General features: G+C 45.5%; 1 long non-coding RNA gene across 3 annotated transcripts in view; it reads left to right on the forward strand.

The window, feature by feature from the left end:
- Positions 1–236: 236 nt before the first annotated feature.
- LOC120096338 (uncharacterized) overlaps positions 237–27,324 on the forward strand; it is a 43,369-nt gene continuing 16,281 nt past the window's right edge. For 2 of the 3 annotated variants that reach the window (XR_010057117.1, XR_005492708.2), the window contains exons 1-2: positions 237–367; positions 16,932–21,285. This is a non-coding gene — a long non-coding RNA (uncharacterized LOC120096338). The other variant, XR_005492707.2, reaches the window with a different exon arrangement.

Here is a 27,324-nt window from a genome sequence, read left to right on the forward strand (position 1 = left end):
GTGTTTGAGTCTCTATTACTTGGGCCCAAAATAAATCAACTGATGGTCAAGCAAATAAGATAAATATTTTAAACCCTGAGCTGCCTCCGTGCAATGTAGTCCTCTGGCCTAGCAATAAGCAAGCTCTTCTTTAATTATTTCCTTGCTCTACGGCTGCTAAAATTAGGCCTGGGTGTTTTAGAGGGTGGAGCGAATGCAGTGACTGGTGTTTCTATTTACTGGGGCTGTGGCAGCCACCCAGTGCTTAGATCACTGCCAGCCAGGGCCAGCCGGGTACAGGACAACAGAGCTCCACTGCTAAGCACCGATGCCAGGAGACAAAACCTGCAGCCGGGGCCCAGGTCAAGTAAAAGAATTTATTCTCAGGGTAAGCTCTTTTTCTTTTTAAGTAAAATGAAAGAGGCCAGAGATCGTGAGATACAGGTAACTTTAATGGCTATGCTACGGATTGAAATTCAACTTGTGTGTCTATCAGTCACCCTCAACTAGATGTGATGGTACACGCCTGTGATTCTAGCAACAGGGAGGCTGAGGCAGGAGGATTGCAAATTCAAGTTGAGCTGGGCCACACAGTAAGTTCTATCTCAAAACAGCCAGGGCGGGGGGGGGGGGGGGGACAGAGAAAGAGAGGGAGAGGGGAGAGGGAGAGAGAGGGGAGGGAGAGAAATAATTTAATAAAGCCCACTTGTTTCATGAAATATAAAACAAGAGCACCATCCCACACTAATGCTGGCTACTCTCTGGCCCTGGCGGTCTTGCCGCCTCCATGGTTAGCCCCATGCAGCGACTGCCCATCTCGTAGCATCTGCCCGTCTCGCAGCCGTTCTCTTGTTGAAGACCCTGCTCACATTCCCAGCCGTCCACCCCCTAATCAAAACTCTAGAACCTTGTAATTTATCAATCAGATTTATATTAGTAAATTCTCAACCCACAAACATTTACACTGTGAACTCAGAGTCAACTGATATAGATACAAACTGCCCACCTAGATAAGACAAATTGTCCTGTGATTATCCATCCGTTATAAGATATTCATAGCTACCTGTGGCTATTTAAAGCCACAGGGAATTTGGATCCTCTTTCTCTTCTTCCATTCTCTCTCTCTCTCTCTCTCTCTCTCTCTCTCTCTCTCTCTCTCTCTCCCTTTCTGTGTGTGTGTGTGTATATGTGTGTATGTGGGTGCATGTGTGTATGTGTGTGTGTGTATGTGTGTGTGTGTGTATGTGTGTGTGTGTGTGTGTCCTTTCTGTACTCATCTCTAAAATTCTCAGCCTGCCTTCCTTTTCCACTACCCAATCACAGACTCTCGCCTTATCTTGTGCCTGTCCTCACCTGCATATAGACAGCAATCCACACCCATGTCCCATCCTAAACTTCAACTCTAAGGTCAAAGACTGAGAATTTGAGTCAAGAGCTCTAAGCTGAGGTCTGGTACTAATTTGCTATTTGTATTTGACTGAATTGAGTGCCACCAGTCACCTGGTGACTTCTCTTACTCAACCTGGATGGAAATGACTGTTCAAGAGGGTGAAGCTCTTCCAGAACAAATACAGCAGAGAACCACAGATATTTGCTTTATGGAGGAGTCACCTTTACCTATTGGTAATTTCTAACGTAGAGAGGAAGAATCCAAGAGAAAACACAGTTAAGAATCGGAACCAGCCAGGCCCGGTAGCAGAAATCTGTACAGAATCCCAGCCATGTTCTCAAGACACTGAGGCAGAGGGCTCGGAAAGGTTCAGGGCTTCCCTGAATACACACAGTGAGTCCAGTTCCAGCCCAGGAAATTCAGTGAGCCTCTGTCCTAAAATTAAAAGTCAGTGCAGAAGCTTAGACTATAGCTCGGTGGCTCTGTGGCGACATACTTGTGCAGCACGCCCAAGGCTCTGAGTTCAATCGCCACTACAAAAACAAAAAACAAACAAAACAAAACAAAAAACAAAAACAAAAAACAAAAAAGGAAAGAAAGAAAAATGAGCAAGGACCTTAAAAAACAGTCAAGAAACACTGCACCTGTAGTTCCTCCTTTGCAAAGGGAGTAACTCCACTTGCCTGGCTTCCCCTCATACAAGAACATGCTTGTCTGGGAGCTACGGCTGGAGGAGACAGGTGGCTGACGGACAGCAAATGGTGATACTTGCCAGGAGCCACAGGGGCATACTTCGTCCTAGAAGCTCTTCTCGGAGGCATTTCCCATGGGCAAACTAATATCTTTGCCACAACACTTCCCAGAAGGGGAAGCAGCGAGGTGGAACCCAACAGCATGCGAGAGTCGTGCAGCTCCCAAGCCAGAGAGGGCAGCTTTCGTCCTTAGGAACATAGCTCCGAAGTCTGCAGTCTTGGGCACCATGAGCCATCTTGTCCCTGGGGCTCACCTCTGCTACTTTGAGCACAGAAAAAAAAAAGTCGTAGGTTGGCAATGGGACTCACTTGGTAGAGAGAGTGCTTGCTCCCAATGAATGAAGTTCTAGGTTTCAAGCCCAACACCCCAGAAAGTACTCTAGGTATTCTGGTGTACCACGTGGGGTGGAGGCAAGGGATTCAAAAGTTCAAGGTCAAGTCATAAAGACTAAAGGAGGGTGAGGTAAACCAGGGAGACATCAGACTCTTTCCTTTATAATTAAGACTCATTAAACTCCTTACCTGAGTGTCTCTCTCTCTCTCTCTCTCTCTCTCTCTCTCTCTCTCTCTCTCTCTCCCCTCTCCCCCCCAATGAATCTTTCTCTGCATCTTCTACTATTAATTTAATTCTGTTATTTTTGACCACTTCCTTGGAGCAGGGAAAGGGGAACCATAAGTCATAAACATGCTACCTGCCTCCCCCCTCCAAACTAAGAAAACCTGTTGGTCCTAGAAGCTGCAGTGGATAGGGAGCAGCTCCCCAAGTGTAGGGAATGGTCTGTATCCTGTCATTCAGCACAGGGCTTTTAAGACCTGTCTGGGGCTGAGTGTTGCAGAAGGGAGGGGACACATTGCAGTGGACAGTGTCATGGTGAGGCTTTGTCATCTTACCTGCCTACTTACTCCCGACAGGAAGAACTCAACTTTTAAGTGTCTAGAAAAGCCAGAGCTTTGAGGTGACTGGGTACTTGAAGCTATGTAATACTTCTTGAGGGCTTGGGTCCTCAGGTGTTCAAAAAGAACCCCCAACGTGTTCTTGCTCTGTTCTTGGGCCTGGAAGCATTTTGCAAACTGGAAGCCAAACAGATGTTCCTATGACCAACTATCGCAGAGGCAATGTGTGGAAGTCTGGGATTTTCTCTTCCATCGGACATACGAGAACATCTCTACTCCGCAGGTGGCTGGGTGCAGCCTTGTGTGAATTCTAGAAGGTTCGCTGAGGTGGAAGAGCCCTTGGGGATGAACCCTTGGTTCACAGAATTCTTTAATCCAGTTTCATAAGAGCCTGGCCAGCCCTTCTGATGAGGCAGTTATCTTGCATCCCAAGGTCTTCCCTAGGGCATGACCAACTTAGAAAGTTGCTTGGGCTTGCTTTGGCCAAAGATCAACATGTACGCATTCTACACACACACACACACACACACACACACACACACACGTACACGCACACGCACACATACAATACACACTCATGGATACACATACATACACACAACACACAATATACACTCATGCACACATACCACATGCACAGACATGCATACACATACATGTACACTCATACATACACACACCACATACATGCACACATGCACATTTACGTATTCTCTTTCTCTCTGTCTCTCTGTCTCTGTCCCTCTCTCTCTGTCCCTCTCTCTCTGTCTCTCCCTCTGTCTCTCTCTCTGTCTCTCTCTCTCTCTGTCTCTCTCTCTCTGTCTCTCTCTCTCTCTCTTTCTCCTCTCAATGCACAGAGGACTACAAAGAACTTTTATTTTCTCCAAGCCGTGGTCAGAGTCACAGCAGCTCCCAAGAGTCCTGTGACAGCCCCTCCACCACCAGGAGATGCAGAAGCTGCATACACCCCATCCCTGCACCTCTGCAGGCTTTCCATTGAGAATACAGATGTTCTTACCCTCTAGGTTCTCAGCAGTGCCCTTTCTCCAAAACATCAGTTTGTCTGTCTGCTCTGCATATCTGAGGAAATCTCCAGAGCCACCACCTGCAGGGGAGCAAGTTCCTCATGGTTTATGGAAGGTATTGACTGCCTGAGAGTCGCACTGCATTGAGGAGATAAGATGGGGTGGGGGAGAGACTCCAGCTCCCTTCCCAACAGTGTTGTCTGGCTTTGACTTCAGGGGAAGCTGTGTCATCTTCTCACTGTTGGACCCAAGTCTCCATGGAGGAAAACCTCCCCATGACCAGGCACACAGTGGGGCTCCTGTGCACAGGGAAGACAGAGAGGGACACTAGGCCGAAGCCTCCCAAGTCCTGGGCACTTTGTATTTGGGTAGTTCTGCTTTCTACAGGCGTAAGTAAGGACTCAGATTTCGATGTTTTGCAGAGAGAAGCAGATGTCATCAGATAGTGTGAACTTCCCTAAGAAGACAACTCCTTCCTCCTAAATTAGGAAATGCTAGGAAAAACTGCCAGGTTCTCCCAATAGGACTACCCTGTTAACCCCAAGTACTTAGTAATTCTTGTTTAGTTCCTGTCCACCCAAGTCAGGAGACCAGGTCTTTTACCCTATCTATCTATCTATCTATCTATCTATCTATCTATCTATCTATCTATCTATCCATCCATCCATCTATCTATCTATCTATCTATCTATCTATCTATCTATCTATCTATCTATGTATCCATCCATTCATCTATCTATCCATTCATTCATCTATCTATTCATTCATCTATCTATCTATCATCTATCTATCGATCTATCCATTCATCTATCTATCTATCTATCTATCTATCTATCTATCTATCTATCTGATATGTTACTTCTCTGTCACCAGTGAAATGAACCAATTCAAGCCAGATTAGATTATATTAAAGGCAGGTTTATTGGGAAGCTGCTCTCAGGTGGGCAAGTTCCCAAGCCTCAAGGACCAAGGCTAGGGAAGTTGCCATGGGGAAGGGGCAATAGGGAAGAGAGAAAGAAAGAGAGAAGGGGGCCATGCATGCAGAAAGAAAAGAGGAGAAGAGGGGAGAGAGGGGGAGGGAGAAGGAGAGGGAAAGAGAGGAGAGCTCAAAATGTCTGGATTATATAGGGAGAAGCCTCTGGGGTAAAGGCAGCCCAGCCGCTGGGCTGGAAAGTTTAAGGTTGAGGGAAGGGTATGCCAGGTAGGGACAGAGGGATGCTGGGAGAACCTGGAAGCCAGGTCTGCTTTGGTGTGTAAAATATGTACCTTGTCCCGAGCCTGAACCCAAACACTATGTATCTATGTATCTAAATATCTATGTATCTATGTATCTATCTATCATCTGTCTCCCTTCCTATCATTTACCTATCTATCACATATCTATCATCTATCACCTATCTCTTATTCTCTTTCTCTCTCTAGCTATTCTCTGTTCACTATCCCTGCTATGTTCACTATGATCTCTTCATTCTTCCTATCTCTGGCTATCCTCTCTCTCTCTCTCTCTCTCTCTCTCTCTCTCTCTCTCTCTCTCTCTCTCTCTCTCTCTGATACCTCTGAGTTCTAATTCCTTTTCTCTTTGCTCTAGACTCCTCCAGATGCCTCTCATTGTTCTCTCTCTCATTTCTGCCATGAGTATCAACAATACAAAACCTTCGCCTTAGCCATAGAGCAGTCATACTGGTGCTCCCTTTGATGTGCACCCTTGGACATATCTCCTGAAACCCTCAAACACAGCCTCTGACTTTACCTTTGTCACTTAAGCCTTCACTGTCCACCTGACTTACCACCTTGGGTTCCAGGAATGACACAAATGATTGATAAATATCTCTAAGACAAATGACCAAAACTACTCCCAAGCAGTAGCAGAATGCTACAGAACAGTCCTCCTGCCCCTGACCAATGAGGGTGATAACCCTTGATGATAAACCTGCCCCTTAAAGCAAGACTTGTAATGTCACCAGGGCCAGATGGTTCCCAGCAAGTGAGAACAGCTCTATCAAGCTCTTCAGGTCCCCCAGTGGAACCAGAGCTGAGGTAGTCACACTCTTGACAAGCCTATTGATCTGTGACTGTCTGTTATGCATGTCTAAGGACCCTCTTTTGTCCCTTTTTCTAGAAAACTCTCAAATACCTCCTACGCACCCCTGTTTTTCAGTACTGGACCATGTACCAGGGCCTTGAATTTGTCTGCTGTATCTCTGTTCCTATTAGTCTTGTAGACAGACTTGAGGGCCATTGCACCCCTTTTTCTGTTCTTCCAAAAGTGATCTTGTTGACCCAAACCCTCTATTTTCTGCCAAAAAAAGTGTCTCTTTCATACCTTCCACAAGTATACCCAACCCTGCCCATCACCTCCACCCTTGACACTACTGTGTTCAAATTCTACTGAATCCTCTTCTCAGCCTTTTGGGCAATGCTAAGTGACTGGACCATCTGAGAAGTGCATCATGGGAACACATGATTTTATACAGCTTTCTGAAAGTCAAGCTACTATCCTTTATCCAGATCCTAGGTACTTCCGGCAAGTTGTATGTACAAGGCTGTAGCACATATTGTTAACAAATTCAGGCTACTGAATCTTTACCAAAACTATAGGGCCTATTCTCGCTTTGCTTGTGTTAGAGACCGCTTGCTTACCTGGCCTTCTCAGCTGCAATGACATAGACCTAGGAAGTGCCACAGCTCACCATTGGACTCAGTGGGAGTTCTCATTGCTTTTAGGTGACTCAATGCTATGTAGAGCAGTGGAGAGAGGGAAGGTGAGGAAGGCCAGCCAGACCACATTGGGAAGTGAGAGCAGAGATGTAAGTGAGTGAATTGGGATTTAGTACTTCTGGAAAGAGACCAGAAGTTCAAGTCCACAGCTTCAACAACATCTGAACTTCGAGGGTGATTTGTGGCAGATAAGAACAGCCCTGATGGAGGTCAGCAACATACGATTAAAATACCTGATAAATAAGTTTATTTTAGGAAGAGGAGAGCAAGCAATCCAGAACTGTACTCGGGGAGGTGTGGACCAAGGCTCCATTGTGATAGCCAGGGGGAGGCAAGAAACCTAAGAAGATTCCTTCAATGGCAGCCATGGGAAGCAGTATGAGAGCTTCCTAGGGAAAAATCTGAACTACCTGATGGTCCAGTGGCCTACTTCTGAGTGTATATCTAAGGAACTGAAATAAGCACGTTCAAATCCACCCGTGTTCACTGTGACGCTGGTTACACTAGCCAAGGCTTGCACTCAATGCAAGCTTCCAGAAAGAGGGGAACAAATAAAGTAGATATAATGGGGCACCATTCAGCTGTCAAAAAGAAGGCAAGGCCACGCTCTACAAACATAGATGATCCTACACACATATGATAAAGGAAGAAAGCCAGGCAAGACATCAAGTAAGTACAAGGCTCTCTGTGCCGTTCATATGTAAATCTCCAACAACTAAGGTAGTCATCCGATCCGAAACCAATGGCCAACAATTCCTCCTCGAGTTAAAAAATGTAATGAGTAAGTTATACTTATTTTCTACTAAACACATTTTTGTGGAGCTGGTTAGATGGCTCAGTGGATGAGGACCCTGACCTCATAAATGCAGCTGCCCCAGTTCTCTCCCAGAAACCCACAGAATGGTAGAAAGAAAAAAGAAAAAAAGGAAAGAAAAAACCCTTGAATCACAGATAAATATGCACAATAATAATAACAACAAACTTTTAAAAACAGAAAACATGTTTCATTAATAGACCTTTCCTAGTTAAGAGCGCTAAGCTAAGTTGTACTGAGTGGCTCGCTATCCCAAACAAACTACCTTTTGGTTTTAAGGCTTCCAGAGCTCCTGTGTTTTTGCTGGAAAGTTAACAAAAACCAGGTTAAAGGGAACTAGGAGGGTAGCACATTTAAGAACCTGAAGGGGAAGAAGGCTGGAACATCCTGGCATTTATTACTAGGTCTGGAAGGAACTTTGTTAGTGGCACTTATGGTTAGAACAGAATTCCTGCCACAGACAACTAAAGGGGAAAGATATTTCACTCCTGAGTACATTAGATTCAACCCACGTGTCCAGGTGGGCATTGTGGCAACAGGAACCAGTGCTGGAAGAAGGCTGTTCACCTTGTCACAGGCAGGATGCAGAGAGAGAAGGTTACCAGAGACCTGGTATGACTTTCGAAGAAGAGTTTCCGCTCACTGACTCCCTCTGGCCTGTCCCCACCTTTCAGACTTTCTTTAAGCTCCCAGATTAACTCTACTACTGAGGACCATGTAGTCAAAACATGTGTATGGGGAGGAAATTTCCGTTCAAGCCGTAACTGAGACATTGCATGAGAAAACTGGAAAGCACATTGCTAGCATCCTTCCGCCGGTGGGAGAAGGATGGAAGGCTGTCAGAGGATCTAGTTGTCCCTAGTTGTCCCTTCCTCCCCAACAGCTGGGATTCATTTTAAGGACCCTTTTGCTTCCTTCATCATGACAATTTCCTCATATTGTCTCCTCAACCTGTGTCAAGGAAAAAACAGGCCATGTCCTCAGAAGGAAAAGCTTGTGGTGGAAGCTAGACCACTCTGTGTGAGAAGGCAGTCTTTGGTGAAGAATGTCACGTGAAGCGAAGCTCAAAGTGACCAGACATCTTTGAAGCAGCATCAATGCCATCTGGAGCCACCAGACTGCACAAAGAGCAGGATGTGACCCTGGTTGTTTTTAGCAAGAATGGCGGCTGTCACTGTATAGCTCTCAGGTCAGTGCATGGGCATCATGGGAGCATATGTGAAGTCCCAGCCCTGAAACTCAATGCTCATTGAAAGTGTCACGAGCTCTGGACATTGTCCACAGTGATCTTGGCCCTTCTGACTCTGCCTTTGTACACAGTCCTTGCTTGCCTCAAGACTTTTGCATCCCACCAAAGGACATCTTGAACAGGACTAAGCAAGTATAAGCCAAGTAGATGTGCTGAGTCCAGGAAACAGGGATAGGGGATAACCTCTTTCCTCATGCCCCCAATGGAAAGTGGGGTCCTGTGATCTCACCTATCATGGGGTTTCTTCTGGAAAAAGAATGTTCAAAGTTTGATTACTCATGTCTACTGAAGTCTACCTGACTTAAATCCTCGTCAACACTCCCTCTCAAACTTGTCCTTCTCAAAACGCTTCTTTTCAGTATAACCATCCCAGCTTCTATAACTCAAAACAAGGCCACTGTAATAGACAACAGAGTGCTGGATTACTCATTCCAAGAGCAAATGCCTAAGCTCTTTGGCCAGTGTCTGCTCTTCCTATTTCGACCTCATCTGAATTTCCACATTTGATAATAAATACAAAGCACACCATGGCCAGCACAGTCCACACACAAGCCTCCTTCCTACAGGCAGAAGAGACCACAGAACACACCATGACCAACACAGTCCACACACAAGACTCCTTCCTACAGGCAGAAGAGACTACAGAACACACCATGACCAACACAGTCCACACTCATGAGTCCTTCCTATGGGCTGATGAGACTACCACAGGTGCTCCAACTTTTCCTCTACCCTTTAGCAGCTGAGTGCTAGTTCCAGCCTGGCTGGTTTCCAGTCATCTCCTGGTCACCTTAGCTGCCGTAGCTGACAGTCCAGGAGAAGGTGCCATGGCTTTTCCTGTCCTGTTTTTGAAATCTGGGTCCATCAGCCCTGAATAATAATTCGGCATTCTCTTTTCGTGGGTTTCCAGTGGCATGTGAACTCCCGGTTAACAAGAGGTTGTTTCAGCTCCCGGTTTTATAGACTTATTGCACCATTTCTGGGTGGGAGGAATTCTCCATTGAGTGCTGAAACTCTGGACTGGTAGAGTCATGGACCAAATGCAAACTTTAGATAAGTATTTGTGATTAACGCGCCCATATTTCATACCCACATCTCTGAATTTGTATTCCAAAGCAGGCAGGAAGGGTACCATTCATTTCCCATGAGTTCGAAGCAAAGGCTTCATCCTAACCAGTGCTCCAAGTTCCCAAGAGCCTCCAGCAGACAATATATCTTAGCTGAAGATCCATCCTTCTGTCAGGCTGTAGTCAGAGGGACCAGTAGTTAGGCCAGGAAATCCTGTGCCCATAAGTCCATCGCCTTAACTCAAAAGCTTACTTGATTCTACTGAGTGAAATTTTGTCTCAAGAGATATGGAAATTCAATGCCAGTCAGACTATGTTGCATATGGGGCAACAGCGTGGAAAGATTGAAACTTGGTGATGTTGAAGGATTTAAAATTTGACTAATGAAAGTGGTACCCAGAGAGGAAGCCTAAGGAAAACACAAGCATGTCGTGATGTCCATATAGTTGATGGGGGCATAATTTCCACTCTACAGTAAATAGTAAACTTAAGCTCTTTAAAGTCAATGGCCTCCTCCTGCTCAGGCCTGGTTGCTTCTTCTATGTACTTGGAACCTAACTGTGGCCCTTGTTAGGTCACCATGCTGAGAGGAAGACCCTGCTACCTAGATATGTGCACAGCCTTTATTCCTGCCATCAACTGAACCCCTTGATCAGACCAAGAAAAAGGCTTAGAAGAGATCTCTGTGGTGAAAAACCCCTTCGATCTTTTTGACTTTGTAAAGCTGCCTCTACAGTGGGGCCTCTTGGTGAGCTTGCAGATGAACGCAGTCTCATCCCCTGAGCTCTTCCTAAGGCCTGTATCCAGTATCTTCTGAGTGTACCCATCACCCATTCTCCAATGTTATTCTTTCCAAGCCTCTGACCATCTGGCCAAACCATCGGCCGCCATCCAGGAATTAGAAGGAGATAATTGCTTTAAGCAATGTCTCCTAGATAATCAAGCACACCGCAAACATCTGTTCCCAGGAGAATCTCTATGCTTTATGAAATCGGGGACCACCCTTGAGTGGTGTTCAAGCACCTCAGCAAGTTAGAACCCAAGACTCTGACCAGCGGCTGGCACACTCCGAGGAGAGAATTTGATGAGCCACAAGAAAGGAACTAACTCTTCCTGGAACCCTACAGAGAGCATGGGTAGGGGCAGGGTGGGGCTTCTGCCTGCAGTTTGAATTCGAAGGAGCGCTGAACAGAGCCACCAGCGTCGCGGCCCACGTGCCCTCTGGACCTGCCCCTCTACTACCGATGCAAAAAACTATCAAGCCACAGAAACACTTGGGGTGTGTGCCCACCGCTCCCATCCCGGGTCTGATTCCAACACAAACAGAGGCCAGCAAAGAACATCCTGTCTCTGTGGTGGGTAGAGACCTACAGAGAAATTCAGGGAGGCGGGAAATGCTGTGGAAAAGGTTTCTCTCTTTTTTCTTTTGAGAACTTCAATTTCTGAAACCCCTTCCTATTAATCACATCTTGGAGTTTGAGATTACAGATCGTCTACCCTGGTGGCCTTTTAACCCTAATTAACCCACTAGATCATTTGGTGCCCCTACTTCATTTAACTACGTGTTGCAGCTTATAAAAAAAATATGTGGCCTCATGTCTGGTCAAGTACTGCACATTCCACAGTTCTTGTTCGGGCCACTTCCTTCCCTATGGAGCCATTGCCTAACTTTTCCAAAGCTGACATTAATATCTCAGACCATTATAATACAGTTATTTTCAGGGAAGGCAGGGAGGAAGTCACGTGGCATCAATTGGTCCCATGGGGTCTCTTAAGTCTCCATTTAGTGTGTTGTTTTTATTCACAGCAACGGCAATGGAGTGGAAACAGCAAGGAAGTCACTATTATTGTGTTAAGTGAGTAATTATTTTCTAGAGTTTGTTTGGTTAATGAGTCAGTATTCCTTTTTTAAGTGTGTGAAGGCAGCTAGTAGCTGGGTCAAAGGTATGCACTCACACATACACACACACACACATGCACGCATACACAGGCACACATGCACGCATACACAGGCACACACACACATACACACACAATGCACGTGAATAAGAATGTACACACAGGCATACACACACACACACGCACACACACACTCAGATCTAGGCCACCACCCATTGGTCCTATTTTAACCTGTACTGTGATGTGAGCTTATTAAAGGGTAGGGACACAGAGAGCTAAGTCAATCCTTTGAAGTTTTATAGTTTGAGAGAAAGGAATTCAAAAGCTCCCAGGCATAAAAATGTAAACTTGGTCCTATTTAAATGAGCGAACCAGAAGGGTTTTGTATTGAAACTTGGGCACCAATATGCTCTGTTATTTTATGTTTACATCATAAATTTTACTTTCTGGAAGGTCATCACAGACATTTGCCCAGGTAGGTAGGGCAGAAGTAATTTTCAATTTCTCAGACTAAGAGCTGAAATGTAAATATCCAATATGCAGAATATCGGATATGTGGACTCTATAAAAGGGCTATTCCAGCCCCAAAGGGGTCGAGACCCACAGGTTGAGAACCCTGGCTCTGGAGGCTCATTCACACTTCACTATCTGTGATGAGGGAATTCTGCTTTTCCATATGGAAGTTGGTAAGAACGTAAGCCACGTTCTGATAAGTCTGTGTCCATTGACACGAACCAGAGTTCTGTGAGAGGAGGAACGTCAATAGAGATTGGCATTTCCCTCACTGATGTTCACTGTAAGAGAGCTCAGTCCCCTGTAGTGCCACGGCCAGGCGGACGATACTGGATGGTATGGAGAACAAGCCAGTAAGCATTGCACCTCCAGGATCTTTGTACATTCCTGCCTCCAGGTTCCTGTCCCAGCGTTTCTTCATGAGAAATTGTAGAGTATAAATCCCTTCCTTCCCAAGTTGGTGTGGGTAGTGGCATATATCGCAGAGACGGAAATCAAATCGGGACACGCAAAATAAAAATCCTTCCCACGATTTCTGGTAGAAGAACCCACCAGTTCGCTGGCATGAGAAGTAATTTACTTTTTTAAAAAAAGATGCATCAGAAAAAAAAATACTAATTAACTGTTCTTCAAGGTGGCAGCAGTCAGTTCGGCAACGTGCATACACCTATGATCCTAACACTTGGTAAAAGGAGGCAAGAGGATCGGGAATCAGCTTGGAGTGACTCTGAGGCCAGACCGGAGTGTATACTGAGATACTGTCTTTAAAATGAATTAAAAAGAAATGTTGTGCAGTGTGGATTTTATTTTATTTTTTTTAAGATTCAGAAGTGAGAAAAGGGATGCGTCTAAAAAGAATAATACAAATTTTCTTAATCAGGGAGAGTCTGGGAGTTGTTTGCCCCAAAGACTAGATCTTAATATGAAAACCTTTCTCAGTTTTTTTATACTGTATTAAAGTTTTATCCTTAATCAGTAAGCCAACAAAATAGGTAATAAACCTGTTCGTTCTTAATTTAGTCAGATCAAAGTACTAAAGCTGTTCAGTTCACATAACCTGTTCGCTATCACCAATAAATAATAAGTGTAAAAGGTTTTATGACCACGGGTGTGAGAATGTCTCCTGGGACACTGTCGCGCATAGCAGTCATGAGGCTGTGCGCAAGCATCCCCACCAGAACGCAGGATGTAAGGAGGCGTGGCTCTGTTTGAGTGACTCTTCGTCCTGGAATCCGGGCCAGAGGGGCTGCTTTCAACTGCCACCCTCACAGAGCAGACAGAGTCCACCATATAGTGCTATACGGGGGAGCTGCTTTCTCTGGCCATCCTGCCTGAGCAGAAGCTGGGCACAGGCTAACAGGGAATGAGGGACAGTTTACTAATGACTCGGGTAATTATTCAACTTGTGAATGGACTAGGGCCTTTGGTTTGCCTTCTCCTTTCTCCTTAGTCTTTTAATTGCTCATAAAAGCCCTGTGAAGTCAGTTGGAGCAGGAAGTGAAAACTGAGATCATCTAGTCTATCGGGTTTCTTTTGAGTCGTTCCAGTTACTGTGTGGAAGGGGAAGTGATTGAACCCGCTGGCTGACTCAAGGCTGGGGCCCCACTGTGGATTCTGCTCGCCTACCCCACCACATCCAAATCAGAACAATGGTCACAGAGGCTGGGGGTGCGGGCTGGATAGCCAGCAGCGCTGTAGGAAACCCAGGAGGCTGGGTTGTCCGTTCCTTGTGTTTTTAAAGATGTAAAAACGGATGCCCAAAGGGCCAAAGGGAGTATACTAACAATGTCACAGGGTTCACTTTAAGTGAAGACGAGAAAACGCCACTTAGGGTTTGATAAATAGCAGCAGTTATATTGTATTAATATTATATCAGTTGTGTATAGTAAGCACGGATTTCACCAGGAGTTCCATCTTGGACATTTTTTTTTCTAGAAATAGTTGTTTTCCTTATGAATTTCAAAGACAATGTATAAGCCACCTAGTAGTAGGGTTTCGTTTCAGACCATAATGTCAATCATAATGTGATTGGTGGTGTCACGCCATTTAGCCCGGACACACAGAAGATAGCAGAGCTGTTTGTTGATGGAAATATAGAAATGTCTTTAAGCCATGGGGCGGCCTGCCACTTTCCTACAGAGATGTTTTTAAGACTTCTTTTTATTGTATGTATGCATGTGCACCTGTGCATGCAAATGGATATGTGCACATTAAATGCAGGTTCCCCCACAGGTCAAAGGTGTCAGATACCCTAGAATTCGGGTGGTGGTTGGCCATGAGCTACCTGATGTGGGTGCAAAGAACTGATTCGTGCTCTCTGCAAGAGCAACGGGTGTTCACAAACGAGGCATCTCTCCAGCCCCAGCTTGCAGAGCTCTTAAAGAGCCACCTAAAGAGAAAGCCAGGTCTCCATCTGGTGGGGAGGGAAAGAGAAGGGACAGGGGAGTAGGAGAAATGATGCCCTCATCTGTTTCCTTTATCACAAACTCTCTCCTCCTGCATCTGGAAGGTATGACTTTACATTCTGCACAGTCCGGAAGGAACATCTGTCTGTAAACACCTTAAAACAGCTTTAATGTGTAATAAAACTCAACTACAAGACTCTACTACTGAGAAGAGACTCTAGGACAAGAAAGGATTCAGAAAAAAAGAAGTAAAGTCTTCTGCTAGTGAGCCAGGTTCTCCTCAACTTCAGAAAACTCAAGAAATACCAATGCTCCTTGGGCTAGGGGAAGCTCAAACGAAATATTCATAGTGACAGCCTACCACACAGATCTGTGAAGTAGCCAGTGTGGAAAGGAACAGAGCCAGCATGGCTGGGGGGGCGGGGCAGTGGGATAAGAAAGACAGCATTCGTTTTCTCTCCTGTAGAGGAGAGGTCTTCTGGCTGCATGGGCGTATCAGGCATCCCTCTGTCCAGACTCACTTCTCTCTTCCAAAGTTTGTCAGGTGTGGCACAATATGCTAACATAACTTTGTAGGAAAGACACTCGTCTGGTATTCAGACATGCCTGGAATTCGAGGGGTGAACTCTCTCACCCAGCACATTTCCAAGATGCTACCTTTCCGGGCAGAACTTACTTGTTCGAAGAAGCTGGTTCGCTTTTCAGAGCAGGTGGGACCCTCCCTCTCTATCTACCCCGATCTGTTTCTGGCCAAATTGTGAGAGGTGTGTGTGTGGGGAGAGAGAGAGAGAGAGAGAGAGAGAGAGAGAGAGAGAGAGAGAGAGAGAGAGAGAGAGAGGGAGGGAGAGAGAGAAAGAGAGAGAGAGTGAGAGAGAGAGAGAGAGAGAGAGAGAGAGAGAGAGAGAGAGAGAGAGAGAGAGAGTTAGTTTCAGGAGAAAAAAGTTTTAGGAGGAAAGATGGTTGATAGCTGGGCAAATGTCTGTGAGGATACTAAAAGGATCTCTGGGAAGCTGGTACGCTCCAAGTTTTCAGAAGAGAACACATAACACTGATCATCCCTGTGTCTTAATATAGAAGACTCCAGAAGCCCCCAAACAGCCTTAGGAGCGCTACAGGGCAGGGAGGGGAAAGCTCTGTGCACCTCAGAGGAAGTCACAGGGACAAAGAGCATTGTTTGAATACGGCTGTGACAGTGGTCTTCCTGGGCTCTTGGCTCTGGTCATCTGAACCTTTCTGGCCCTGAGACATTGTTGTCAGATCTTCTAAAGGGGGGGGGGACCTGTTTTAGGAATAAAAAACTCGCTGAGTTATTCTGCTTCACAGAGAACTATTTAAGGCTGAGCAGTTTGTGCTTTGACCTTCCCGCCCTTCAGACAGATGAATAGACACACTTCAATGCCCTCCTCTCCTCCCGGAGTCCCTAGATCGTGAGCATGATAGAGAAGGGCAGTTCAGCTTGGCCTTATTAAAAAAAATGAAATTTTATAGCTGTCCTAAAGCATAGCTGTAGAAAAGCCATCAGAAATCAATAAAAAAAACCTACTCCAAATAGTACAGACACCCCCCCCCTTTCATTATATGGTTTGTAGATAGAGCCAGATTTCATGTAAAATGAGACACTGCCATGACCCACACATGGTACAGGATATGTTTATTAGCGTTAGAAATTAGCAATTCTTTATCGTACGGATGTAGACAGAGCTTATAATTCCTGGCTGAGCTTGCGGTCCAATGTATTTTATGCACCGACTTTGCATAAAAAATCATTACTCTGAGATATTTAAGCACCAACAAGGGTAAAAGCGTGTATATCAGTTATCAACTGTCCTGAAACAAGTAACCTTCGATCTCGAATGTCTCATACACTCCACACTCCTGCCAGAGCTTTTGTGAGTGCTCAGTTTGAACATGGCCAGACATACTCCGCCTCCAGATCCCAGCAGTGAATACATGAGCTGGGGCCAGAGCCATCCCAAGCCACCCTGGGGAAAGGCCTGTTTGTAGGTTCACCTGCAGGAATGCTGGGGAGTGCCCTTGTTCATTGGCTTTTAAAATCAAGTTTGAAGGAGCACACCCAAGGTGGACTTGGTCATGTCCTCGCCTAACCTTGACGGAGACATTGGGGTCGCTCTGATTCGCATTCATGTAAAGCGACTTATTGAGTTGGACCAAGCTGAGGCAGAGTGGTGGCGAGGCCTGATGTATTTCCCTGTTTCACATCCTCAGAATCAGCCACAGTGTGAACTGAAAATATTCGAGCAGAAGAACACATCTGTGCTGACCGTGTGGACTTTTCCCTTTTCCGTGGTTCCTCAAACAGCACAGCAAGACGACCATTTACAGGGCATCCGTACGGCTTTAAACCGAGGGTAGAGTGTATGTGGTTGCCTCTCTCCTGAAATCCACAGTCTGCGCTATGGAATGAAAATCTCTCCCCTCAAAGAACACACACAGAGATGATAAAGAGATGACTCTGTGGTTGAAAGTACCATACTGCTCTCACAGAGGACTAGAGTGCAGTTTTCAGCCCATGTTGGACAGCTTACAACCAACTCCAGGTCCACGGTGTCTGATGCTTTCTTCTAGCCCCTGAGCACAGCTACATTCCCATGCATAGGCACACATAGACACATGATTTAAAGCACAAAACTAAAGTACTGATTTTAGGTATTAAAAGCAATCTAGGCATGATACATAGGATGCAGAAGAATGTGCACAGGTTATATGTAAATTCCATGTTATTTTATGGGAGAAATCTAATCACTTACACATTTGGGAATACAAGCCAACTCTCATGAGATCCAGGAACAACTATATACAAGGACATTGACACAGGGATGCAGAGAGCACCGGGGATGTCTTAGCAGCTGGAAGCCTGAAATAGCCAAACTTCACAAAGTTGGTAACGTCCCAAGTGCCAGCTGTGCCAAGCTTAGGGTGATCTTCATACAGGTAACATGCAAATGTCAAGACCTCAAAGATCTGCCATGCCTTGGAACCAAAGTGTGATGGATTCTGTTATCAACACCAGACAACCAAGAGGCTAAAGAGAAATCGTGTGCCCGTTCTGAGACATCAGCCAGGCCACATCAGTCACAGATGCCCGTCAGTCCTCTAGGGCACACAAGCGGCTTGACATAGGCTCCATTCAGAAGCTTCAAGACATCACATCATAACAACATCATTGAACATACACCACGGCATAACATAACTGATCTTACCCCCCTCTCTTTTGTGTGTGTGTGTGTGTGTGTGTGTGTGTGTGTGTGTGTGTGTGAGAGAGAGAGAGAGAGAGAGAGAGAGAGAGAGAGAGAGATATCTTGGAGAAAAAGATGGAGATCTTGATGTGTCAAAATCATGAGCTTCCTAGGGTGATAAAAACCAGCTCGGTTTCAACTTGGAAGCTATGAGTCTAACTGAATTTAAGGGGAGTGACAAAAACCAAACGGAATTTAAGAATATCTGGAAAGATATTCTTGTTGGGTGGTCAATGATAGAGGTAGGGTCATTTCAGGTAGCCCAGGTTGGCCTTGAATTTGCTATAGAGCAGGGGCTGGTCTTCAACTCCTGATGCTCCCCATGACACCTCCAAAGCAATAAACTTTCACCACTACGTTCCTGTCTCATTCTCTGTTTTCAATTTTTCGCATTCCCTTTCTGAGGTAGGTTTTCAATATAGCCCAGGCTGATCTAGCACTATTGCGAAGCCCAGGCTGCTAAAAGGATACTTTAAAAATAAGTAAATGTAGCTTTAAGGTCCATCCCATGAGATGGACCCCCACACCTGACACTGTTAAAGTGGCCAAGAGCCTGAGACTAGACGGTCCTCGGGCCTAGTAGAAAGCCTGCTATTGTCATTCTGCTATGGACGATAGCAATGAAATGACTCCTACTGCTATGTTCACAGCTCAGAGCGTTGCTCGGCATCAGCAGAAAAGAGCCTCTTCTTGCAGTAGAAGATGGATAACACATTAGAGCCCTGCCCTCAAGGTTCAGAGAGCTGTGTAGAAGAGGGGCGGAAGGATTATAAGAGCCAGACATGGTGGCTGACTCTAAGGAAACAGTGTCTTCCAGACACCACAGGACTGAGGCACACGTGAATGCATAGAGGCCGTGGCAGTGCACACAGGTCTAAGGCAGAGGAGTCCAGAACTGAGAGGGGAGTGGACATAGGGCTCCATGCCGACCCAAGAAGCTATTTGTAATTGCTACTTGCTGGGAAAGAGAAAAATCAGTTTTCTCCAATGGACTGTCACTGGGTATATCAACCACTCTCCAGGGCAGGCCTTGGGGCCAAGAGGAGTGACCAACATGAACCAGACATAGTGGTTGGTGTGTGTTGGGGGGTTTGTTTTGGCATTTTTTTTGTATTATTGGGTTTTTGTTTGTTTTAATTTACATTTTTCATTTTTGTTCTTGTCATCTGAGAATAGGAGAGAGAGTGAGAGAGAGAGTGAGAGAGAGTGAGAGAGAGAGAGAAAGAGAGAGAGAGAGAGTGAGAGAGAGAAAGAGAGAGTGAGAGAGAGTGAGAGAGTGAGAGAGAGAGAGATGAGATGTGGGAGAAATTAAGGAGGGGAAATAAGATCTAAACATATTACATGGAGCTGGAGAGATGGCTCAGTGGTTAAGAGCTCTGATTGCTCTTCCAGAGGTCCTGAGTTCAATTCCCAGCACCGACATGGTGGCTCACAACCATCTGTAGTGGGATCTGATGCCCTCTTCTGGTGTGTCTGAAGACAGCTACAGTGTACTCAAATAAATAAAGTAAATAAATCTTTTAAAAAAACAGAACATAGTGTTTGAAAAACATTATTTAAAAAATTAATAAACGAGGTACAAAGAACTTGAATTGTTAGGGTTTGTTTGCCTAAAATATTAGGAAACATGCTTCTTCAGATTTGCAAGGATCGTGGGTTAGCACTTTTTTCTCTGGAGCTCTGAATGCAAGGACAGCACCATCTGCAACTCTGCCCTCAGATGCAGCGATGCCCACTGTGCTTCACGCTCTGAGGTAGCTCTGAGCAGCTCACATGCACACAGCGGTAGCGATGCCCAGTGCGCCTGACACTGTGTTAGCTCTGAGTAGCTCAGGAGCACACAGCGACTGCTTTCTCAGAACCTGACTCTTGTGTTGTCCTCAACCCAAACCCTTCCCACTTCCCTTCAGGAAGAATGACACAATTACAGCTCCAGGAGGGCTTCTGCTCCCCAGTATTTGAAATCCTCAAACTGCTTCATTTACTTGTTAGCAATAAAGCAAAATTGCACAGTTAAAGAAAATTGTTGAGACTATAAAAGCGCTTGGCTCTTCTCCCCCAATCCAGAAGGTACTGTGTGTTCTTTGGATCTCAGACAACGCTTTGGGCAGCTCCAGATAAGGTATCCAATAACTGCACTTCGTGTCCTCATTTTTCTTGCCCTCATTCCAGAAAAAGTTGGACAGCTGCCTCCGGAATAATTTTATTGTGAGGAAAGTTATTATGAAAACATACTCCGCTGGTTTTCACTGACCTCCAAAACACACTCCCTAATTAAGTGCAAATGGGAACTGACTTGGAGCAGGTTGTCTCTGATTTTGGACTTGGGAGCATTCTTAAAGTTTATGAACTCTATACGCGAGCTCTGTCTGCCAAACGAGGAATTTCTTATTTCATTTGGTGACTGCTCTGAGGTTATATAACGCTTCCCCCAAAAGCCCTGGATGCTGAAGATGCGTAAACCATCTGTCTACGTTGAAAAGTCAGAGAGAGAGAGAGAGAGAGAGAGAGAGGAGACAAGAAAGAAAGAAAGAAAGAAAGAAAGAAAGAAAGAAAGAAAGAAAGAAAGAAAGAAAGAAAGAGAGAGAGAAAGAAAGAAAAAGAAAGAAGGAGAATTCATTGCCCCAGCGATCTGTCTCCGGGAACAACTAATTATTTATCCAGAGGAATTTCCTCATGGCTTTTTATTTTAATATTGAGTTCCTACATAACCGTAAAATTTTACAGTACTGAAGAGGCAATGATGGTATTCATGCCCTCACGTCTTTTTATAGGAGCCTATTTGGCTTTAATATTTAAAGAAACCCGAGGACCTGGCAGAGGGAAGTGTGAGAAGAGGCCCAGAGGAGGCAACTTGTGCTTCACCTCTGGCCTCCCGTCTTTCCCTTCCCCAGCCAGCAGGGGACAGTAGTAATAGAAGAAGGGAAGCTGCTTCCTTCTTGGAATATGAAGAGACATAAACAAGGAGAAATGATGAAAGCTGAAGGGATTTCTCTGACCTTCTCTGGTCCTCCTCGGCAGAGTTAAGCCTCAGGTGGATTAACTTCCGGGTCCTCCGCCTGCTAACTTAGGTTGTGGCAGATATTTGCACGGCAGCAGTTAAGTGTCAGTCTCTGAGCCCACACTCTGCCAAGCCGTGTCCAAAGATCATATTATCCAGCCTTTTGACGAGGAGAAACGAGGCCGATGAGCATTCTGATGTCTTGAAGGTAAAGAAACTGAGGCTTAAAGCCGTGCGCAGATTGTTCAAGGTCACACAGCTAAAGCTGCAACCCGGAGTAACGAAAGAGTACAGAGTTCAAAGTTTCTCATCATTGACCCAGGTACCAAGCTTTATCTGAAAATTTGCTTCCTTTGTTTTCCTTCTTTTTTTTTTTTTTTCTTTTTTTCTTTTTTTTTTTTTTCCGGAGCTGGGGACCGAACCCAGGGCCTTGCACTTCCTAGGCAAGCGCTCTACCACTGAGCTAAATCCCCAACCCTGTTTTCCTTCTTTAACTTTTAACAGCAACTTCCTATGTAGTTCAGGCTGACCTCGAACCTGGGATCCTCCTCTCTCAGACGCTAGAGAGGTGGGATTGCATGCGTTTGCCACCACGGGCAGCTCATTAAAATTGTTTTACTTGACAGAGCATTTTTTTAGCTTGTTGTTGCTGTTGTTGTTGTTGTTGATTCCCAATACGGAAAACTTGAGATACACGATCGTCAGCTGAAGTTGAACACTTCTATGTCAACAATCAGAGTAATGGACGCCCCACCAGCGTGACTAACATGGTGACGTTGTTGAACGACAGGCACTATGGACTTCAATGTGGGACATTCCCTCTTCCTTTCAACGGTGTGACGTCACACCAAACAGATAACTGCTTGTCACCCTGACTCTCTGCAGTTGTTTGGGCAACGTGAGATTCTGGGTGGAGGCCAAGGTTTGTACCGGGCAGATGGGTTCTGTGTGAAAGGGTTAACCATTGGCTGAGGATGAGCTGGATCTGGTGAGGGTGAAGCAGGCAGATGCGGGGGAAGCCATTAGCCTGGCTTTGCTCCATAGGAAGCGCTAGGTCGCTGGGTTGACTGTGACACTGTATCAAAACTTGGAAAACGAGGGTGGGGGACTCAAACAAATGTCCAGATGTTTTGGTTGTGGGTGCCAAAGGTCCAGATGTCTGACAAACTCTCCGAGAGCTAATTGTGTTTGTCGGCACTCGCAGGCGGACTTGGTACATTGCGATCACAGGCTATGGCTGAGGGTGAACGGAGGTTAATGTTCTTCCCGTTCCTGCACTGGCCTCCTTTGTCATGAAGGAAAACTGCAAAGGTAGACAGACTTTTCCCTTCCGTGCCTGCCGAAAACATTACCGAGAGTCAAAAGGCAACTGGGTTTTCCACCGGCTCCTAAATTCCTTTTAAACATCTTAAATCTTTTTTTTTTAAGTAATTTTTTAATCTCCTGGGCTGGTTTTTTTTCCCCCCAAATATAAAAGATCTAAATAGGGTTCGATTCTCTTCCATCTGGTCATCCCAAGCAGTCTGGTATTGAAAGGTTGAGCCCAAGATTTACTCGTCTTCTGACGTCAAATACTACAAAACTATTCCTTGGTCATATAGACCTAAAGTAAGAGATAAATACCATGTTCCCTATGATCTAACCCACATCTTGGGTACTGTCATCAACCAGTCAAAGCTGGTGGGAAGACAGCTTCTTAATTAAGATTTTAAAATACTGTAGATTAATATAGTGTTTCTTACAATACTTATTGACCATTCAGTTCCTATGAGCTCTGGTTTTCTTTTTCTCCTTTCTTCCTTTGTCCTTTCTTTCCTTCTTTTCTTCCTTTCATATTAAAAAATATTTAGTGTGTGTGTGTGTGTGTGTGGTGTGTGTGTGGTGCGTGTGTGTGGTGTGTTTGTGTGGTATGTATGGTCTGTGTGTATGTGTGTGTATGTGTGCATGTATGTGTGTGTGTGGTGTGTGTGTGGTGCATGTGTGTGGTATGTTTGTGTGGTATGTGTGGTCTGTGTGAATGTGTGTGTATGTGTGCATGTATTTGTGTGTGTGTGTGTGTGTGGTGTGTGTGTGGTATGTTTGTGTGGTATGTGTGGTGTGTGTGTAGTATGTTTATTATGTGTAGTGTGTGTGAGTGTGTGTGTGTGTGTGTGGTATATGTGTGGTGCGTGTGTATGTGTGTGTGTGTGTGTGGTATATGTGTGGTGCGTGTGTATGTGGTATGTTTGTGTGGTATGTGTGTTCTGTGTGAATGTGTGTGTGTGTGGTGTGTGTGTAGTATGTTTATTATGTGTAGTGTGTGTGAGTGTGTGTGTGTGGTATGTTTGTGTGGTATGTGTGGTCTGTGTGAATGTGTGTGTGTATGTGTGTGTAGTATGTGTGTGTGGTATGTGTGGTGTGTGTGTAGTATGTTTGGTATGTGTAGTGTGTGAGTGTGTGTATGTGGTATGATTGTGTGGTGTGTGTGTGTGTGTGTGTGTGTGTGTGTGTGTGTGTGTGTGCCTGAGTGTATGTGAGTGCATCACATGCTTACAGTACCCACAAGGGTCAGAAGAGTCAGAAGAGGCATCTGATCCCCCTGGAACTGGAGTTACAGACTGCAGCTCCTCCATGGGAACTGAACCTGGTCCCCTGTGAAAATAGTAAGCCTTCTTAACCAGTGAGCCATCTCTCCCTCCCTCCCTCCCTCCCTCCCCCCTCCCTTCTTTCCTCCCTACCTCCCTCCCTTCTTTCCTTCCTCCACCCTCCCTCCCTCTCTCCTTCTTTCCTCCCTCCTTCTTCCCTCCCTTCCTAACATGGTCTCTTGTTTCCAAGCCTGGCCTCAACTTCCTCCATAGCAGAGGATGAACTGGAACTTCTGATCCTCTTTTCTCCACTTCCCAAGTGACAGAATCCTATGCATGTACTACCATGTGCATTTTGTATGGTCCTGATGATTGAACCCAGAGCATCCCTCATGCTAGGAAAACTACCAGTAAGCTACAGTCCCAACCCCAGCCCTCGCTTTCTAAAATTAGAAGAGCATTTTCTCCTACTCCAACCATGAAGCCTCTAAGAAGGGCTACACCAGACACACATGAGGCAAGTTACTTGATCTGATCCCAAAGCCAGGCAACTAGTCAGAGTGTTTTAAAGTGAACACACAGTATTTGAAGGAACCTCAGTAGCTCAAAGAAGTTAGAGTTGTATTTTCCTCGGTTTTTGTAGACTGCACTTCAGTGAACTGCTCAGGTCGTGTGGAAGGAAAGGAAGGTGGTTAGCGGGTGTAGACTGCTCTGTGTGCTCTCGTGACTTCTATATGACCAGCCAAGTTCCACGATGTCCTATCATCTTAGGAAGGCCCTTTAGCAGTTAGGGCCTTCAGCTTCCAAAGAAACAAACTGAAAGGTTAAAAGATGACTGCTGGGGCTGGGGATTTAGCTCAGTGGTAGAGCGCTTACCCTGGGTTCGGTCCCCAGCTCCGAAAAAAAAAAAAAAAAGAACCAAAAAAAAAAAAAAAAAAGATGACTGCTATGAGGTTCCCCCAAACCCTTTTCTTCGAAAGTCACAACCTGTGTCTACTTGGCCCAGTTCAGAGACACAGATGAAGCAGCTGTCATACGGCAACTGAGGTCCACCTTGAAGGACAAAGGATGAGGTATTAGGAGAACACCTAAGGCCCATGCCTCTCAAACCGAGGCACCTTCCGAGGTCCCTGGGATACAGAGAGAGAGTGTGTGGCTGCTCAGTGCATCTTTGTTTGCAAATGTCCCTGAAAAACCTACTCCTGGATGGTAAATGAGTATTTCCGTGGGATGGACTTTAAAGCTATCATACATATGAAGAAAGGAGACACTGAAGGTGCCGCTGAGTATGTGGCTTCCTTCTCCGAAAATACCCTCTGGAGAAGGAATTCCAGGCTGAAATATCCGAGAACATTTTATTGTTGGAAAGCTGTGTGAGGGCTTCGGCGCACTTCTCCTAGTCTCTCTGAACATGTGACAAGGATGAGGATCTAGCAAGCTGATCTGGAAATCACAGACTGAGCTTTGAGCTCATGGCAACTTCCCACCTCAGCTTCCCAAGTACCAGGGTTACAAGCAGGAGCCATCTGAGTTGATTTTTTTTTTAAATCCCCTGTTCCCTGAGATTCCTGGCTGAGTCTTGGTTTATCATCTGAGCAAACTTCTAAATATATTTGGTCATCCCTAGGACTCTCTCGTGATTAGAAGTTTACAAAGCCTCAGGGGTGTCCTGCATAGCTAGTGTTCTAGGGACACTGTGAATTCTTGTCATAGGCCACTGTACTCCTCTCTATAGGCCAGGCCAGTTTATCCTCAGAGTATGGTTCCTTTGGCCTCTTCTAAAACCTTAGGCCTGCTTCCCTGACTCATAGGAAGGATGTGGGTGTGTGACAGAGTACTACTGAGTGCTATCAAGGAGGAAAGTGTATCCATGTATTCTCTCCAGAGATCTCCCAGTGAGAGCTGGAGGGGTAATGTAGTGAATAACACAGCTTGCCGTTCTGTTAGATGACTTAGTTTTGATGATAGCACCCAGATCCAGAGGCTCACAGATGCCTGTAACTCCAGGTCCAAGGAATCTGATGCCCACTTCTGATGTACACATATAGCACACACACACACACACACACACACACACACACACACACACACACACCAAAATAAATCTTAAAACAAAACAAAACAGCCTCCTAACAGGAAGATGGGCCAAGGCAAGAGGAACTGGGCTAAGGGCCTGTGAAACTACAAGTCATGAGACCCAACACAGGCTGCCCACCATGGCTCTAGTATTAACTATGGGCCAGGCAGTCTGTACAGAGCCCACAGCTCCAGCCTGCTTTCTATGCCTTCTTTCTTCCTCTGTCCAGTTGAGAATACTTCACTTGAGCTCCATCCATTTGGTAGTAAAACTTGACTTGAACTGACACAACACACGTAGTTTTTCCTCATACAATCTAGGGAAAAAACACCTTGGTTCCACATCTTAAAAAAAAAAAATGCACATACTTGGTCACAGTCTGCTGCCTCTGACTCCACCGTGAATTGTAACATGCCAAGCCTGTACCATGTGACTACTCCCGGATCCCCAAATTCTGAAGGGCAGAGTTTGTGCAGCCCAGAGGTTTTAAACAAGGCTCTGTGAGTCTTTTGCGGCCCAGGCCCAATCCAGAGCAGCACAAATAAACTAATCCTATATCCTCAGAGAACTTTCAAATCTCGAATTATTTTTTGCCCAACATTATGTAACAACTGCTTCTTCCCCTCCTCTTGCCCTGTCTGGGATTAAATGCAGAGCCTTTCATCTGCAGGAGGGGACCACTTCAGTGTAGCATAACATGAGTTCACCAACACTGATTTAAAGCAGATTAATGACATTTCCCCTTGAATTAAAAAAATTTTTTTTAATTTACTTGTGTGTAGGCCCAAGCACTTACATTGGAGGGTCATCTAGAGGCTAAAAACAGGGGCTATAGCAGGTTTTGAACTGCCTGATGTTGGTGGTGGGAACTGAACTCCTGTCTTCTAAGAGAACAGCAAGTCTTACCAACCACCGAGGGATCCCTTCAGCTCCTTCCTTACATTTGAAAAGTCAACAAATCAATGAGTAACACTCATAGTCAAGGCTGTTCTGTAAGAGTCACCAAGGATGACCTTGAACTTCCGATCCTCCTGCCTCTGCCTCCCAAGTACTAGGATTACAGGCATGTGCTCTCATGTCCGGTTTCATTCAGTACCGCAGAGGAAACACCAGACTCCTTGGACGCTCAGCAAGCTGTCTATGAACTGCGCTCCACCCCCAGACCCGCAGGTCAATTCTTACGGTCCAGCCTGCCAAACTTTCGCTATGACATCATCGAAAGCAGAGTAAAGCAGAAAGATGGTGGTGACTACGAGTATTTTCACCACGTTGCTGGTGACAGGCATAACGATTTTCCGCCATTTAAATAACAGCGAAATGTGGTAAAATGGTTAGGAAGCCTTGGGGGTCAAGTGCCCATTCGTTTGCGCTCAAATAATCTGACTGTAAAATTTTATGATTTAATTCTTAGAGATGGCTGCGTTGAAGAACTAGCTCATAGAACTGCTCAAAAATCAGCAGTAGGCTACCACGGGCTGTTCACAGTCTGGCATGCTTCCGCCTCCGGCCCTGGGACACAGTCAGATGTGCCTGGGTGAATCTCGAAGCCATTTGACTCAAGGCCCTTGTTAGAACCTGATTCTTCAGCCCCTCGGTATTCCCTGCTAGCACCACAGAGTTTCCTTTGTTCACCATTAATTCCTTCTCAGAGTTGTGTTGACTTCACAACACTTGTGAGCTTGTTACAGGGAACAAAGCTCCCGTTGAAGTCTAGAGAAGC

The sequence above is a fragment of the Rattus norvegicus genome, chromosome 13 (genome assembly GCF_036323735.1).
Source record: "Rattus norvegicus strain BN/NHsdMcwi chromosome 13, GRCr8, whole genome shotgun sequence".
Taxonomy (NCBI): Eukaryota; Metazoa; Chordata; class Mammalia; order Rodentia; family Muridae; genus Rattus; species Rattus norvegicus.